General features: G+C 45.3%; 1 long non-coding RNA gene across 1 annotated transcript in view; it reads left to right on the top strand.

Annotated features, from left to right (window-relative positions):
• LOC119304552 overlaps nucleotides 1–949 on the top strand; it is a 2,495-nt gene extending 1,546 nt beyond the window's left edge. The window contains exons 2-3 of the long non-coding RNA XR_005148355.1: nucleotides 507–596; nucleotides 695–949. This is a non-coding gene — a long non-coding RNA (uncharacterized LOC119304552). The remainder of the gene's footprint in view (nucleotides 1–506; nucleotides 597–694) is intronic.
• The last annotated feature ends 12,167 nt before the right edge of the window (nucleotides 950–13,116 follow it).

Raw genomic sequence — 13,116 nt, 5'->3', positions numbered from 1 at the left:
GCCCGTGTCCCGCCGCCGCCTAGCCACCCTGCACCCCGCCGCTGCTCGAGCCTCCTGCCAGCTACGCGCCCCGCACTTTAGCGCGTAGGCCGTTCAACTCCGACACCCAAGGTCGTTCACGTCCGCCATGAGTGCCGGTTCAATGCCGCCCCGACAACCCAGCGCACATGGAGAACTACAAAAGAGGTTCAATTTCTGAACTTTTGAACGCTAAGAGGTTCAGTTCGGAACTTGGTATGGTGGGTGTACTACTGATAATCTCAAACTTCAGTAAAGAATTTTTGGAAATAGATAAATGTGTGTATGCAAAGTGCTGTGTGATGGGATGTGGCCTATGGCTGGGTTAATTAGCTAGAGATCTCAATTAGCTATGCCGGGGCAGATCCTTTGTGTCTAAGAAGAGAAGCAAGCGTGCTGCTCATCATTTGCCATCATCCATCTTTACTCAAATTATGTTCGTCTTCTTCAGTTCATCTTTGAAATTTCGGTCCATTTTCTGTTGGCAGGATGCATAAAAAAAATCGAAGGCAGCAACTCAAAAATAGATGAATGTTGGAAGGAAGATGTATAAGGCTGAGAGGAAATGGCATCTTGAGGTCTGTTACCCTTCAACTTATAGACATATATGCTCAGTTATTGTTGTGTAACATAGAGTTACCCTGGATCTAAATGCTCCTTCTCTTGTGTATTTCAGTTCAACAATTGGTGGTTCTTCAGGTCACTTTAGCGTGCATTTTCAGTACAACTTCTAGGCGAGGAGGACGACAGTGACGACTCCTTCAGATTTTTTCTGTGTTGCTACATCGCCGGTGCAAATTGTGGAGAAGACGCGGTCCTAGGTGTGTGCCTGGTTGTGTGTGTGCATGCTAATTGCCGGCTGTGTGTGTGCAGGGTACATCAAGTCGGCAGCCAGTGTACTAGGAAGTAGTGAGACGGAGGGATGAAACAGTGGAGCGGGTATGTGCGTCGAGCTGCCACTGCACTTGTGCGTCTGCTACCTCAAATGAACTTGGCTAATTGTAATTGTTGCTACTAAACGGGTATGCGTGTGTTCCTTTTGGTAGCATGTTAATTCTCGTTATAATGTACACTGATTATCGTTCCAGGAATGGAAGTTTTAGGAAGAATTTGATGCATGCTGAGCTACTGGAATGGGAGTCATTTCTGTATATGTTTCTAAACTACAAACAAAATCACATGGTGGATTAGTGGTGCTAATCTGTCTCAGTTCAACTAGTTAAATAATCTCATTATACCTAGATGTGCTAACCAGTTTGACTATCTCAATTCAACCAGTTAAATTGTCTAGGTTCAAATATATTTACTATGCCAAGACCAAATATTAGTTAATCGTTCTTCCACTTCCTCCACAAGAACTTGAGCTCTAAAAGATTCTGTGTTTCCACTTGCATAACAACTCATGGAACAACTTCTACAGACCTAGCTAGTGTGACCATCAAAATACAAAGCATAGTTTATCTTAGTTCAAGTACATAAGAAAACATAAGTCCACTCCGTAAAAATAACAGTAGATGCAGGAAGTTTAGTTTTGCTATATGCGATTGGTAATGCAGATGTGTTCTTTTGTGGTGGAGATTTCGGTAGTAAACTATGCAAACAATTTAAAAGTACTCAAGTCCAACATGCAAACCAGTAGCAGTCCTATAGTGCAACATGCATCAAATTCAAAAATAGCAAACCTGGCTTGAAACAAATTCACATCTGGTTGTTTATTTCATAGCTCGTTGTTTCTAATATAAGCCTATGCTTCTATTATAATCTAGTTGTTTATTTTGTAGCTCACTTTTTCTAATATAATGTTAAAGTCCACTAGATGAAAATTTCTCTGTGTTAGCTATATCAGTACTAGTGCTCATCGGTACAACAAAGTAACAGTACTAATCAGTACAACTTACAAAGTAGCTTCAATCATAAGTTCGATTTCATCTGTGATTCCATGTTATTTGTGTATAGTACAACGGGTATTTGTATTCTGTTCATTTCATCTACTTGTCGGTTGTAAGTCCAATTACATAAGCTTTTCCATGTTGTATTCGTGCAAGTTCATCCACCGCTGCGACCACGCCTCCCCCCTCACGATTTCTCATTGATATCGCTGTATTCGTGCTTGTTTCGTGAGTTGCCTGATGGAAGTTCTGCAATTGTCAGTCCAGATGGAAGAAGGAGATCCGTCCAAAGTGTGAGTTTTGCGACGTCGACGTGCAAGTTCTACAATTTATCCATCTAGATGGGAGAAGGAGATCAGTCCAACCAACGCATCTAAAACGCAACATATGCAGAGCCATTCGCCCGAGGTATCGGAATAATCTAATGTTTTTTGTGTTCATTGGATTTCCGGATTGTTAGTGCAAGTAATGCATTCTATTTTTGCCTGTTCACTCCAAGTGGGAGAGCAAAAGTAAGCACTGTCTGCTTAGAAGTTGTGTTTGAAACCCATTTTTAATAGTAAAACAAATAAATCAGTGTGGTAATGCTTTATTGTTATAGTTCTTAAGTGACTGAAATTTTGACCATGTGTTTAGAGTTAAGCAACTACGTAAGTTGCATGATGTATTGATCTACTTGTCATGCTGAAGTTCATTGGCTTCTTAAAATTTCAGATATAAACAAGCTGGTGGCCGCCCATCTCTGCATGTATTTTATTTGGGATTTAAGTCTCTCTATAGATCATGTTATGAGTAATGCAATCGGACGAGGTTGCTAGGAAGATATTTAGTTCACCTTTAATGTGATTTGCACTTCATGTTTACAGAGCCAAATCCTGGCGCGCCCAGCCGCTGCTCGTGAACCCCGCCTCCATCAGCTCCACTTCACCAGAGCCGTCAGTCCACAGGAGTAGGGGTAGCGGATCCCCTATAGCGGCCAAATCCCAGTGCGCCAAGCCGCTACTCGTGAACCACGCCTCCATCAGCTCCACTACACCGGAGCCGTCAATCCGCAGGAGTAGGGGTAGCAGGTTCACCCGATGTCTGACGCCTTCTTCCATCTCCAAAAATCTTGTTTTTTGAGTTCAGTTCTTCGTCACATGTTTCACTAACTTACAAACACCTGAACCGGAACTCAATCTCGTGTGTTACCGTCCTCTCATCTGGTCTGTTTTATTCTCAGGGACGCATTCATGGCTTCATTCAACAAGTGGAATGTGGGAAGATGTTGATCAACAAGTCTGCGGTATTAAGGTTAGCTACTAGTACATATTATGGAGTTGGGGACATGAGGGAGCGAGTGGTACATGGATCGGTGGGTGTAGTCTTTGTAGGTCAGTAGATTCTTGTTGAAACAACTCTTGTACAACTCTTTCTATCTCACTCATATTTCTAGTTTTTGCATGGGGCATCTTCTAGCATATGATTGAAACCCATTTCCTGTTGTATTATGCATTTAAAAAATCATAAGTAGTTAAGAGTTCATTTGTGGTGGTTAGCAATTCAATAGCTAGAAAAAGGATACATCAGTTCAAATATGCTTGCCATAAGTATTTAAGAGTTTATTTGCGGTGGTTAAAAATGAAGGTACTTTGTTCCGAGGACAAGAACAACTAGAAGTTCAAATGCTGATGTGTTAAAAAAACTCCAGCTACTTTGTTTAAGCTTTTGATGTCTTAATTTCTGCACTTCTATATAGAATTTGGTGGCTCACTTTTGCTAATTTTCTGCAGTTCTCAGGTTAGAAAACAATCAGTTCCATGTGTATTTAACAGCAGGTCCATGTATATTTCACAGCAAGTCCATATATTACTACATGAGAAGTACTGCTAGTGAGACTTCACTGCTCCATTACAACAAACGTGTATACACAATCCTCGTTTGACAAAGTACTCTGCTACTGCTGGTTTCAGTTCCCTCACTGGATTTGCAGGCTCACAACCATCCTCTAACACCCCGTCAGTGCCACCAATTTGAAGGAGCTCCATGACTAGTATCTCTGAGTTCTAATGCTCCTAACGATCGTTTGGAATCTTATCTTCGATATCTTGTTGATATGGAATAGTAGAATGTCGCAATATATACTTGTACAATTTTTTTAGTACTGATGAATAGTACTTGCCTTGACAGTACAACGGCATGCTTCGCTGCCAGTTGCGAGGATGTGCAACATATGTTTAAGAAAGCATTTATGTTGTATTACAAACAAAAGTCTTTCCTCTGTTCCATAGAAGATTGTGTGACTTTTTTAAATACATTTTAGAAAAGAAGTGTACAGACTGTAGCTTAGCATTTGATAATTGTTTGCAACATGTACAACCCGTGGATGATTATGTAATTGTTTTCATGCGTTACCATATGTCCAACAGTTCAGTATGTATTTTATAATCAGTTCAAAGGGCATATCAAATTCGGTATGGATTGTTGCATCAATGGTTACTATCACAAAACACAAAAACATTTCTTGGAGAAGAAAATTCAGCCAATTCAAGTATATAAACCAAGCAAGTTCGGTGATGATGACACGTCGAAACACATTTTAAACTAAACCTAAATGTTACATTTCTACAAGTGCAAGTGATCAACCCGCTGAACATTCCGGATTGTGAAAAATAGCTCAATACAAACACACACATATATCAGTACGAGTACTTTGTTTATCAGACGGGAAAACAACAGGATGTGTCTTGCCGTATTGAAAACTTTTTAAATAAATACAAAGTAAAGTCTAGTATGTGGAAACACGCTCAATACAAAATCATATAGACATCCGTTCAAGTACTTTTTTGGAATCATTCAAAACTATTGTGAAAAATACCTCATTACAAACACACAAATATACCAGTACGAGTACTCTGTTTTTTTGAAGGAAAAACACCATGACGTGTCTCACCGTAATCCAAATTACTCTTCAACGGCTGCAAATATGAGAAAACATTCAACATGACTAATTTTCACATTTTCGATAGCTATCCAACGGTATATTATTTGCCCCATTTCGACAAACTTTAAAAAGAATCGCGTTCAAAATCAAATTTGACCGTATTCAAATTCGTTTTTAAACCGTACGGAATTAGAAAAACATTTTAATACAAAAAAGTTGCGCATTTTCGGTAGCTTTCCAACACCGTATCATTTGCATCAATCCGACAATCGTGAAAAATATGTTGCGCCTAGAATTTCACCGTTTTTCAAATTACTTTTAAATCATATAGAATTAGAAAAAACAATACATATATGGAAGATGTGGATTTTCACCATCTTTCCAGCGCCATCTTATTTGCTCAATTCCGACAAACCTTTTGAAAATTGAGTCCAAAATACGATTCACGTTTTTGGTTTTGAAAAAAAACTGTTTTTTTCAAAACTGCTCTTAAACCATAATGATTTTGCAAAAACGTTCAATATACTTGAAATATGGTTGTCAAGAGCTTTCCAACGATATATTACACGCCCCGTTCCGACAAAAAAATTAGAAAAAGTTTTTGAACTAAAGAAGACGATCTGTTAAACACAACTGAAAGCATCAGTTCAACCGCTTTGAAAACATCAGTACAACCACCTGAAACCGTCAGTTCAAAAAGGGTAATAGAATAATATTCTGTTACGCGTAACAGAATAGCCCAGATGTGTGTGTGTGTGTATCTGTGTGTGTGTGTGTGTGTGTGTGTGTGTGATCAGATCACATGTTGAAGTCCTATTTACGCCCGTGCCACACAAATCTATCTTCTTGTAGGTGAACTGTTCAAAGAACGAGGCCAACCGTATGAAAGTGAAATTCCAACAGACGACAGTATCCCGTAGCTATATTGCACACTGCGAGGCTCTTGTAATTAGCTGTCGTTTCACTCTTTTCGCTGTACCATATTATCATATCTATATTGACTTGTTCCAAATGCAGAGGAAAGCCCGCAAGAACCAAAAGTACCTGAACCAAATGTCGTGGTACTAAGTCTGACAGTAAGAATATGGGGTATGAATGAGGAGGCAAGGCCCTAGCTACGGCGAGGTTGTACACACGAGTTTACGAGTTCAGGCCCCTCTCGGAGGAGGTAAAGGCCCTACGTCTCAGTGCCCTGAGGTGGTCGACTCGAATATGGGTGTCTGTTACAAGGGGTGCAAACCCTTGTCCCAAAGGAGGGGGTGGGTTATATAGAGTGCGCCAGTACCCCAGCCGTCCCCCGTTACAGGGTTCAATGTACATTAAGACAGGGCGTTACTGGTAACGCCATCTATAAAGTGCTATCAATGATCTTTAAGACTACGGAGCGAACGGCTGACCGTTGTCATCCTGAGTAACCCTAGGTCTTCTGTACTCCGAGTGGTTTCCTGTATGGTCGAATGACTCCATCCAGGTCGAGTGAAATTGGGGGTATCCGAGTGAGGTGACTGGTCGAGTGGATTGCACTCGATGGCTTCAGTTGATACTTCCTGTTGTGCTTTGAATGTCTTTGCTTCTAGGGTAGTGACCTTGGGTAGGGCGTATAGGTCAGGCCTATGAACCTACCCTAGGTCTATGGCACCGTCATTAGCCCCCTAATGGATTGAGGTCCGAGTGAAAAGAAAGTCGAAATTGGTCCTGCCTTGACTCTTGTACTTCACAAGCATTCACACTGGATTCGAGGTCCATGCTGAAAATTCGGCTTCATTTCAGTCGCCTTGATCGATTCAGAGGTTGTCGAGTGAACTTACGCTAGCACTCTTCGAGTGTTGCTATGACGCGAAATCTTCGGTGCGATTGGTTACTGCGGATCCCGGATCTCACGGGATTCAAAAATTTGGGTAAGCGCGCGAGGCGGAGCACACCGTAGTAAACAGGACGGATAGACAGGGGCACCTCGATTTCTGCGCCACCTTTTTCGCCACATATCCGGTGCGCGACTGTTGCAGGATTTGACAGGATCGCTCGGGCCCACGCATCAGCCACTCGAAAGTAGGCCCTTAAAAGGCGTCGAGGCCGAGGCGTCTGCAGTGCACTCCCATTCCCATTCTTCTTCCTCTGCTCCTCCACCAAATCCTCTTTCGCCCTCGACGCCGCCGCTCCACCAGTGCGCAGCCCATCACCATGGTGAAGGACAAGACAACAACATTGGAGCACGCAAAAGAGGCGACGATGACAACGAAGGGCAAGAAGGTGAATCGAGGGTCGTCATCGAGGTCCAGGCTGCCGCCGGGTTGGATTCAGGGAGACTGGATCCGTTCTACACTCCGGCCAGAGGATCTCGTAGATCTGGCCGCCGCGGGCTTGATCACCGCCGGGTCTTTGTGGCTGCCGGGGGATGAGATAGAGCCTTAGCCATGGGCGGGTGAGTGTGGCCTTCTGTCCACCCACGTCGACCGTGGTTTCTCCCTTCCCCTGCATCCTATCTTCCGGGGCTTTCTAAACTTTTTCGGTGCTCAGCTTCACCACTTCTCTCCCAATACCATCACGTATCTTGCTGTGTTCGTGTCTATGTGCGAAAACTTCTTGGGTTGTCGACCGCACTGGGGTCTCTTCAAACACATTTTCACAGTCCCTTCCCAAACCGTGAAGAAGGCAAATCCGAATGACAAGAGGACGCACGTGATCTAGATGTGCGGGGGTTTAGGGATTCAGATGAGAAGAGGAGCACTTTTCCTCCTATGACACTTCCCGAGTCAGTTAGGGGCTGGCAGTCGACCTGGTTCTACTACCAGGACATTGCAACCCCAGGTCAGTCGACCGGTCTTCCTCCCTTTTCCCTAGATCGAGTCCAGCAACCTTCTTCACTAATTGTGACCGCACCAGAGGAAGTAGAGACGGACATGTTGGTTGAGAGGGTTGTTTAGTTGGTCCGTCAGGGTGTAACTGACATGGATTTGTTGGAGGTGTTTCTTAGTCGACGCATCCAGCCGCTCCAAGCCCGTGACCACTCGATGTGGATGTACTCGGGCTCCAACGACACCGCTCGGGTCCACCCAGAGGAGGTTTCCTATGAGACGGTGGCCCTGTGGCTGAGGAGCATTACCGAAAACAAAGATAACCCCAGGGGGCCAGGAGAGTCAATCCATTCGATGCTGACAACCAGCCGGACAAGGTATGATCCTTGCTACCGAGTGTACTTCAATCTATCTTGCAACTGTTTCTGAATCTGACTAATGTTCGATTAACTTCTTGCCTTGCAGGTTTATACTGAGATGTATTCAATGCCGAATGGGGAACAAGCCCAGGAGCAAGTCCAGGAGGGAGCGGATAGCACAGAAGAGAGTGCTGACTGGCAATCTCCTGATGATGAAGATGAGGAAGAGAATGATGAGTCAGACGATGAAGAAGAGGAGGTCGACTCACCACCTCGCATAGAGCGTCGATCCAAGCAGTTCCATGATCCAGCGGGCGGGAGTAACAAAACTGTGGCTCCGAGTACACAAGTGCATAAGCGCACTCGGACTTCGACTCCGGAGCCGTCAGAGAAGGTTGCCAAGCAGCCCAAGGTTGCCCCTTCAAAGTCTCGGAAGACCTTGCCCAAGATCAAGATGGACGTTTCTGTTGCTTCTACGTGAGTGTTCTGTCTCTCTGTGTTTTCCTACTGACTCATACTTCTGCTCTGACCGACTGGATTATGAACTTTTCAGTGCTGCAACTTCCTGCACTTCCATGGATATTGACAAGGCCCAAGATGATGAAGAGACTGATAATACGACAACTTACAAAGCTGGTACAATCTTGCAATCTTGAACTTGTTTTGTCGACTGGGTTGTCGGTCGATTGAGCTCCTATGGTTGCATTTTGTTGTAGCTCCACGGGACGTCATTGAGCTTCCAGACGACAATGAAGAAGTGCCTCTAAAGACTACGGGAAGGAGGGGCAGGGCTTCGAGCAGGAGCACAGTCGTAAGCCAGGAGCCTCGGTCGACATCAGCGCTGGAGGCGGTGGTCCAGCGATCCGGAGATCCAGCTTGGGCCAATGTTTCCTTTGTCAATCCATTGTCGACTGAATGTCCCTTGGCATCGACAGCTGAAGCCTCTGCTTCGCCTGCACAGCTCCATGTTTCAGATCCTGTGATCGCTCCAACTGTACTGCCATCATCGCTCTTTGCTACACATCACACTCCAGATGACCCAGCGAGTCCCGCCAGGGAAGCCCTACTCCCAGCAAACCTTATGATGGAGCAGATGAAGGTGGTGCATGAGGCCAATCAGGCTGCCTACACTGCCAGCTCTGCTCTGCATGTCAATATCAAGGTCAGTTGGTTTCCGACCGATCTCTCGATTTGATTTTTGCCTTGTTACGATGTGGTAGTTGCAACTGCTGCTTGATTGTCCATAAGATGTCTCTGGATGAGCGTTTTGGAACCTTTATGTGCATCTATCATGGGTCTGCATTTTGCATCCAATCACCCACTGGGTGTTTTGACTTAGTGTTGAATAGTTCTTCTACTTGAGTCGACCAGGTTGAGTCGAGTGTTTTTTAACCAGTGGGGGCACGCAGAGTGCACCCACTAGGTGTAGTCCTCGAGACCACCAGCGGGTGTTTGATGCAGCAGGGGTCTTTGTCGAATGTTACTTCATTGTTCTTTCACTCAGTTGAATAGCTCGATCCGAGTGGAATCCAGACAAGTGGGGGGACGCTGAGTGCACCCACTGGGTGTAGTCCCCAAGACCACGGTCGACTGCTGGTAGATGGCTGGGGTCTGAGAATCTCTATCTCTTTTTTGCATACTCATGCTGGGCAGACCATGCCGAGTGGATAACCGGACAAGTGGGGGCACGCCAAGTGGACCCACTGGGTGTAGTCCCTGAGACTACTGTTGAATGTTTGATTCGGCGGTACTCTTAGAGCAATTTTTGCTGTGATTAACCTTTGTTTATGTCGACTGACATATCTTATTTGCTGACCGTAGAAATCTTGTGATCTTGGAGCCCAATTTGCTGAACTGGAGAAGAAGCAGATCAGCCTCAACCTCGACCTAGAGCTGGCCAAGAATAATGTCCATAAGGCCTAGGAAGAAGCAGTTACCATGGGAGGTAATAATTCGTCGACTGTCCACTTTATGCCTTTTTTCTTTTAGTCTCTTGAACTGAGTGACTCCACTTGAACATATGTGCATAGTGAAAACCATCAACTCCAAGCTCGTCTGAATAATGTTATTTCTTTAGAGAAAATGAATCAGGCTCTGGAGAAGAAGGATCAAGACCTTGTCGCAGCACAAAAGGAGGCGCGAGAGAAAACGGCACTTGCCGATAAGAAGTTGGCCTCATTCAACAAGCTGGAAGAGGAGAACTCCAAGCTGAAGACTGCCGTTACTGAAGCCAAAAAGGAGGTTGCGAGGCCGAACAAGGACAAGGATACCTTGACTGACAAGGTTGGAAGTCTCACAGAAAAGAAGGGCAAACTGGAGGCTTATCTAGGACGACTTGCTGAGAAACCGGTCTTGAAGCTTGAAGGTATTTCCTCTTATTCGACGGATTTGCCGATGTCGACTGACACATCTTATTTAACTGTCGACTCACCGCTTTTCCGACTATGTAGAACTCTGTCAAGACTTCAAAGAAGAGACTGGGCGGGTCGAGACAGGTCTTGACCCCATAAACTCTCCTGTCCAAGATGACATCGCGATGAATGTGCTGCGATTGGAGTCTCGTCTGGACAGTGTTGTGGATTATCTTGCTCGTCTGAAGGTGGCGATGTCATGGATTGACACTGAACTCCAGCCCCAAGCGGAATTCCAGAAAGATCTCAAGTCTTTGATGACTCAACTGAATGAAATCCCTGGTCGAGTGAAAGAGTAGAAGAAGTTGTTTGCTCGCTGTGGCGCCGATGTTGCTTTGTCGTTGGTCCGAGTCCACTGCAAGGATGTCAGAGAAGACAAGCTGGCAGCTCTCAAGGTTGCCCACACTATGAAGCTCAACTTCCAGTCCTTCATGGACACCTTCATCGACGTTGCTACTCGTATCGTAGACAACATTGATCTTGACAGCTTCGTCAAGCCAGCAAGTCCTCCTCCCGCTGAGTGAACAAACATTATGCCCCACCTTTATTTGCCTTGGAATGCCGAGTGATTTTGTAACCATTAAACTCTTTTAGGCCTGATACCTGAGTACTGCCCATGTGGTTCTGAACTTTTCCGGGATTTATCTGAACTTGGTTTTCTTTGAATATGATGGCTTTGCCTTTATCGCTTTTGGATGTTTTTCGATTCTGAGTGGAACTTGACCCTTCCACTCTTCGTCGAGTGGCTCGGACAACGTAATCGATCGACACCTTGTCGTCCTTGCGGATCGGGATTGAGCGTATGTTGTACTTGTGATGCAGCTTTGACGATGTGTTCAGTCGACACCTCGTCGTCCTTGCGGACCAGGATGGAGCGTACATTGTACTTGTGACACTTAGGCGAGTTCGGGGTCACGGCTAAGCCCTCGAGTGGGAGGATTGCTCTCCACTCAGAGTGTTTTTAAACTTAGGCGAGTACGGGGTCACAGCTAAGCCCTCGAGTGGGAGGACTTCTCTCCACTCAGAGTGTTTTTTTAACTTAGGCGAGTATGGGGTCGCAGCTAATCCCCCGAGTGGGAGGATTGCTCTTCACTCGGAATGTTTTTTTAACTTAGGCGAGTATGGGGTCATAGCTAAGCCTCTGAGTGGGAGGATTGCTCTCCACTCGGAGTGTTTTTTAACTTAGACGAGTACGGGGTCGCATCTAAGCCCCCAAGTGGGAGGATTGCTCTCCACTCAGAGTATTTTTTAACTTAGGCGAGTACGGGGTCACAGCCAAGCCCCGAGTGGGAGGATTGCTCTCCACTCGGGGTGTTTTTTAAGTTAGGCGAGTACGGGGTCGCAGCTAAGCCCCCGAGTGGGAGGATTGCTCTCCACTCGGAGTGTTTTTTAACTTAGGCGAGTACGGGGTCGTAGCTAAGCCCCCGAGCGGGAGGATTGCTCTCCACTCTGAGTGTTTTTTTAACTTAGGCAAATCAGGTTCGCGGCTAAACCACCCACTGGGGGATTCGGACACAAATGATTATGGGAAATCAATCATTAAGATACTCCAAAAATCTTGTCTTTGGTAAGCAAACTGAAGGACTCCGAGTCTGAGTCACCGTAGACCATCAAGCGCCGGACGCCGAGTGAAATGGCCATACGCAACCCATACAATAATGCCTCATACTCAGCTTCATTGTTTTGAAGAATCAAAGTGAATCTGGAGGACATAACTGAGCTTGTCTCCTCTTGGGGACACCAAAACCACCCCTGCGCCAGAGCCATTCAACATCTTGGCCCCATCAAAGAACATAGTCCAATGCTCCGACTGAATCTGAGTCGATTGCTGCTGTTCAATCCACTCTGTGAGGAAATCTGCTATAGCTTGGGACTTGATGGCTTTCTTTGTCTCAAACTTGATATCTAAAGGAAGGAGTTCAATCGCCCATTTTGCCACTCGACTAGTTGCGTCTCTGTTATTCAGAATTTCTGACAATGGGGCATCGCTGACGACTGAAACCAAGTGGTCTGAGAAGTAGTGTGCAACTTTCTTCGTGGTCAGGTAAATCCCGTAAACAAGCTTCTGATAATGAGGATATCTCTACTTGGACAGGGTCAAGACCTCTGAAATGTAATACACAGGGCGCTGAACTTTAAAGGCTTTGCCTTCTTCTTCCCACTCGACCATGAGGACTGTGCTAACAACATGTCTAGTGGCTACTATGCTAACAACATGTCTAGTGGCTGCGATCTAAAGTAGTAAAGGCTCCTTGCTGACTAGAGCGGCAAGCACCGGCTGTGTGGAAGGCAGGGCTTTGAGCTCTTCAAACGCTGCTTCAGCTTCATCATTCCACTCGAACTTGTCAAACTTCTTCATCAGTCGGTAAAGAGGCAGTGCCTTTTCACCGAGGCATGAGATGAATCGACTAAACACGGCCAAACAACCAGTAAGCTTCTAAACATCGTGCACACGCACAGGGCGCTTCATTCGGAGGATCGTGCCAATCTTCTCTGGGTTCACATCGATCCCTCGTTTCGAAACAACGAAACCAAGAAACTTTCCACCTGGGATTCCGAATGTGCACTTTAATGGATTGAGCTTGATATCATATCTTCTTAAGTTGGCAAAGGTTTAGCGAGGTCAGTCAGCAGGTCGGAACCTTTGCGTGACTTAACCGCTATGTCATCCATGTATGCTTCCACATTCCGACTGATTTGAGTGAGCAGACACTTCTGAAT

Source organism: Triticum dicoccoides, chromosome 1B, assembly GCF_002162155.2.
Source record: "Triticum dicoccoides isolate Atlit2015 ecotype Zavitan chromosome 1B, WEW_v2.0, whole genome shotgun sequence".
Taxonomy (NCBI): Eukaryota; Viridiplantae; Streptophyta; class Magnoliopsida; order Poales; family Poaceae; genus Triticum; species Triticum dicoccoides.
The sequence above is the reverse complement of the archived record's forward strand: the minus strand, read 5'-3'. Positions and strand labels throughout refer to the sequence as shown.